Here is a 6,149-nt window from a genome sequence, read left to right as displayed (position 1 = left end):
ATCATGAGCATCGATGACCAGGGGATCTCTGTGTTGCTGTTTTGCGCCACGCGTAAGTTGCTGAATGTTAACACGGATCGTCAGAAAAATATATCCGTGGTTTGATGCACAAAGCTTACTTTCTAAACACGTGTAATTCATATCCATCAAGCCTTTTATACGTAAGTTATGAAACAGGTACTATATTCAAAGGACTGGCTAGCTGGAACCTGAGCTGATGTGGCTTGGTTTAAATCCATCATTTCCGCTGAAACCGTCCACCAGGGGGCGCTGTAATCGTGGTAATGATGCATAGAACTATCGATGGATTGCAACTGGTGAGTTTCTGATAACAATTTATTGGTGTTAGAAACGAAAAACTATGTATGTCTTAGTAGAGATAGTTTAGTAATCGACTTCCTTTGATAAATGCGCAGCGCAAAATACAGGAAGTACCGGACTCGTTCTCTTTGAGACTTGTAGCTTCACTGGGTATATGTTTTAGCTGTTTACCTGATTTTCACGTTTCTTGTCAGTTTTTAAAAGAGAATGAAACTTGTCTTGCTTTTTTTTATTTCATATCAATTGTACATTCTTTTGGGAAATGACTTCAAATGAGACAATTCAAGGGTCAAAACGTATTGCTATCACAGTACTATGTGCTGCAACAGATTATCGCTACTGCAATAGTTGCTTCCCCCTCGTCATTGTCTTGCTGAACAAAACCGTTATAGACAGCTGTCTGCCAGAGTAACCAGACGGAGTTACCAGACAGCTGCCTGCCAGACAGAGCTACCTGGCAGTTACCAGACAGAGCTACCACGCAGAGTTACCAGACAGCTGCCCGCTAGAGTAACCAGAGTTACCAGACATAGCTGCCAGACAAAGCTACCTGGCAGTTACCAGAGTTACCTGACAGTGTTACCAAAGAGAGGTACCACAGAGGTAACAGAGTTACTTGACAAAGTTACCAGGTAAGTTACCAGACACAGTTATCAGAGTTACCAGACGGTTACCAGGCTGAGTTACCAGACAGAGTTAGCACGCAGTTACCTGGCAGGGTTACCAGACATAGTTACCAGGTAGAGATACCACACAGTGTAACCAGGCACAGTTGCCACACATAGTTGCCAGACATAGTTACCACACAGAGTTGCCAGACATAGTTACCACACAGAGTTGCCAGACAGAGGCAAAGTTACCAGAGTTACCAGTTCTTGAACGTCTTTAACTAACACTGCCTCCGGCTTCTTAAAGATAACACTGCTGACCAATTCTTTTGCATATGGCACTCTTCATGCAAATGTCTTCCAGCAACAACTGTTAAGATGTATCTTTGCGACGATTTTTGCAAATGTAAAGCTTCATATAACTATAACCTTTTCCTCGGTCGATGAGTGTAGCAAAGGTCTTGTGCGCCTTTCATAACATAACACACCATACGTTAAAACACATGCCTATAACTAACGCAACTTAAAGCAACAACAAAAAATAACAACGCATCAATAACTGTACAAATAAGCATTAATTAAGCACCACCCATTTTCATTCTATATGGTTGTGATTAACTCAGCACATTGGTCATTCATGATATGGAAACCAAACACATGGTTATAATTTTGTTAACTGAACCATCTGAAGTGTCAATCCATCAACTACCAACACTACTGCTACTTTCGGCTATAATTTATTGACGGTCATATTGGGGCACTAAAAACGTTCTCAATAATCATGTTCAAATTTTTTTCACACAGACAATGTCTGTGATTCAACGTACACAAAGTTCGCAAAAAAACGTTCACTGTTCAATCCTAAGCCACATGCGCACCATTGGAATCTTCCTCTGGCTTCTGCTCTGTCTGTGTCACTGTTCTGTAGTCCAGTTATCGACTTCCGCTGATGCCTCTTGAACAAGATGAAATAGAGTCTCCCAACTGAAGTAATTGCCGGTTTGAAAGACACGTCTCTAGAGAGGTAACGCTAATTCCCAGTGCCTTTGACAGGATGCACAACTGACCCTTGTACAGGAGTGAAACAGATTTTGTCCACGTGGCACCGATGTCGTCGACGTGTTTTCCTGTCATCGACGATGATGCCTAAAAGAGTATTTACACCCTTTGTTGATAATGAGCGAACGGTTCACTGCAAATCTTAAGTTTCCTTCTAAAGCATGAAATTTCGGTTTCTTTGTTTCTTTTTCTCTTTTTTTCTCCTTTCCCTCGCCATTTAAAGTTCTCTTTCAAAAATATAACAAATAACCAGATAAATTTTGAGTGTTTCAAGAAACGTGACAGAATCTAGTAGAAACGAGAAGATATTTGAAATAATGTGAAAAAAATATTACCTTGAAGCCCACCGAATTTTCGTTGCTGCTTATAAAAAGAGAAGAGAAACGAAAGTGAAACTGTACCATGACGTCCCGAAACCTGGATTGTCTTGACATCGAGAGTCTGCTCTGTTTTATCATTGGGATTTATAATCACATGCTTTTTTGTGACGAGTGTCACCGACGGGGAACAATACGTGACCTTGAGGCATCACTGAACCGCACGATTTCGCCTGAGCTATTAGACCGGACTTCTAACTCTTGGTGAAGTTGGACCCTTGCTTTTAGATCGGACTTCTAACTCTTGGTGAAGTTGGACCCATGCAATTGCCTCAGCTACCTGATTTCATATAAATTTGGAAAAACATCAAGGCGCAGTTATATACCCTACTTATATACGCCTACCTTATTTCCTTGCTTGATTTCCCCTCACAAGGTTGCTTAGTTTGTCATCTTTACCCAGTCGGAACACAAGAAACGTTCAGCTGGTCTCACGAAGTACCAGGCCAATCCATAATTTTCTTTCGTTATGTCACATCTTCCAAGGGATAATCATTTCAGTTCTCATCCCATCAAATTCGAACACGCAGAAAAGTTTCTGAAAATCAGTTAGAGGATCCATTCACCTTTTGTCAGTGAGTGAGTGAGTTTAGTTTTACGCCGCTTTTAGCAATATTCCAGCAATATCACGGCGGGGGACATCAGAAAGTTGGCTTCACACATTCTACCCATCTGGGGAATCGAACCCAGGTCTTCGGCGTGACAAGCGAACGCGTTAACCACAAGGCTACCCCACCGCCCCCTCTTGTCAGTTGACACTGTCTCACGGGCGCACAGGGCAGTCACAGAAATGGTCGCTGTTTCTCTACACATCGCACGAAGCATGGGAGTGTAGCTTCCATTACGGTGGTCAATGACACGTCCAACGAAAGTTGCTCCAAAGGTGGTGTTGTCCATCAGTACAGCTAGTAAGTCTCCTCCTCTGAGTAGCGGCTGGTTGTTGTGGTCATATAGATGGATTCGGATCCTTCTTCAGTGTGACAGCACGTCTGTCGAGATGGAGTGTGCCCCTGGAGTGTGCCCCTGACGGAAGACGTCTGACGTCATAAGTTAGCCCATCCGTCTGCGGTTCTTCTATGAACAGTTCACAATCCGCTTTACTGTCGTCATCTCCCGCGTCACATGAACCGTGACGGGACCGTGGAAGTGGATTGAGGATAAACACAAAGCTGATTGATAAATAATACTATTCGATGAATCAAATAGCAGCAAATAGCCTCTCATCACACCTTTGCTCTCCATCAAAATTCCGTATGATTTTCAAACAACATTTCGGTTTTGAGTGTAAGAGACAAACAGTTCTCTTGGTTTGCTGAAAGACAGCAGATTAAATTCCAATGGACTGACAATACATGTGTAATTCAGATTTCATTTTATTCAAATGAGAACCTAAATCTATCTCTTTTGTGCTAACTGTGACAAAGCCAAAGTCTGTGTGATCAGATTATGCGTCGTTTTGTTGTTGTTGTAATTGTTGTTGTTGTCGTCGTAGATGTTGTTGCTGTTGTTGTCGAATTGGTGTTGCTGTTATTGTTCAACGCTACACTCGGCAATATTCAGCAATACCACGACGATTTTGAAATAATTGAATCTGGACTAGATGAGCCAGCGATAGGCATTATGAACACTGATCTACAGCTGGGATAACAAACCAAATTAAAATCATACCATTAATGCTTTACTCGTACGTTTTAAATTTTATCTCAAAGAGAATTGTGAAGTTGACATTACAATTGAAGATTATGATTATGACAATTCCTTAACATGTGTCCTCTTATATCTTTTCCGATATGTGGTCATTGTACATAGCAGCTGTTTGACTTCTTCATAAACCTTGTTTGGCGTTTAACAGAATGAGCTAGTTCATGATATGATCTCTATCCGATAACGTTCAATGAGATGAGATGGAAATAGTTTTTGAGCCTAAACAAAATCAGCGTTGCTTTGTCATTGGCTGTTACACCTGGATGACGTGGTTTAATGTGCACACAATGAATGTGTGATAGTATTCTGTTTATTTATTTATTCATTTATTCATATTCATTGTTTCAACGTGTGTTTGTTTACTTATTTCAGTTGATATAATGTTCGAAGTTCAATGTCACAGAAAGGTATTCACGCGAGAGCTTTGGAAACTGAAAAATATCAATGTTCCTTTGTTTTACAAGGACTGATAAGCCTAGCTGATAATATGTATTTAGCAACATATGCTCTGAATGATATATTGGTTTTTCGGCGTTGATATACTTAGATATATCGTCATCTGATACACACCGGAAGTCATGTTTATAGGTGTCATATACTCATCATGAATATAGTGAAAGTATACAGTTTAAACACAATGTAGTGACGTTATATGCACGAAATCACGCTTAAACCTTGATGATATCTCACACGGAGCCTTGTGTGTGGTTTATGCTTGTTATTCGAGGTGTGCTGGATGAATATGGAAATAGTAGAAAGTTTGGAGCCTTTGTACATAGGATTACAAGCAATGTACTAAAACAAAACAATATTCACATTTTCAGTCAAATATTTCGCAGTATAGATCTATTTAGATTTATTCAGATTGGTATTATTGATTATTTGATCGATTGATAAGTTGATACATGCATATATGTATATTTGATGGGAGGTTTCCAAAAAGACTTTGTGATCAGTGCTTTATATCTTTTAATATGTACATGTATAAATGATTGCGAATGCCATAATATCACCCATCCCGTAATCACATAACGTTACCTACAAACCATGACGATGTCATCAATGTCCATCAGCTTTGACGGTTTTACATCATGTCAGTACAGCAGGAGCGTGTAGTAACACAACTATAAACGCCATTGACACTTATCAAAGAATATCTCCTTCTGACATTAGCTGAATTATCCGTGGTAGAATAGGTCCTCAGCAACCAATGCTTGCCACAAAAGGTGACTATGCTTTTCGTAAGAGGCGACTAACGGGATCGGGTGGTCAGGCTCGCTGACCTGCTGGACAAATGTCATCGGTTCCCAGTTGCGCAGATCGATGCTCATGCTCATCACTGGATTGTCTGGTCCAGACTCGATTATTTGCAGACCACCGCCATACAGGAATATTGCTGTGAAAGGAATTCACATCTGAATTATTGTTTCTGCCAAACTGTCATTAAACGGAAACATATATGATAGTCCAACAGTACATTGGAACCCATATTTGATATTGGTGATGCTTTGTAAAATTATCTCACGTTTTGCACATCTACATACAAAGTACCAACCTTTGCTTCCAAAATAGTTTTGAGATCTCAATTAAATCGGCCAATCCAAACCAGAGATATTAAATTATACCATCCAGTTATCGGTTAAAATATTACTATAAATAACGCACATTTTGCACCCCAAAAGGGCCCCTGCACGGTAGTCGCGCACGGTAGCTGATGACAACCGGCTTTAAATCAAAGAGAAATCATTCTTGATCGAGAAAAATCACGTCCTATTCGGTCGCCAGAATTGCACCATATTTTCATCACTTTGGGGATGTGGCTTCTAGACTAATATGCATTTTATGGGGTTTTTTCATGTATGTTATGCCATAGCATGGTTTTACGCCGCTTTTAACAATATGCCTGAGTGTAATATCGCGACAGGGGCACTAGAAATCTGTGCATGTGTAGAATCGAACCCGGGTCGTCGGCTTGACGAGCGAACGCTATATCCACTAGGTTACCCCACAGCCCCAGGTGTAATCAAGTAGCTGTTGGAGGACTCGGAGCAACAGCTGGTGAATGGCAATAGAGATGTCA

The sequence above is a fragment of the Haliotis asinina genome, chromosome 13 (assembly GCF_037392515.1).
Source record: "Haliotis asinina isolate JCU_RB_2024 chromosome 13, JCU_Hal_asi_v2, whole genome shotgun sequence".
In the NCBI taxonomy this organism is placed as follows: domain Eukaryota; kingdom Metazoa; phylum Mollusca; class Gastropoda; order Lepetellida; family Haliotidae; genus Haliotis; species Haliotis asinina.
This window is presented reverse-complemented; position numbering follows the sequence as displayed.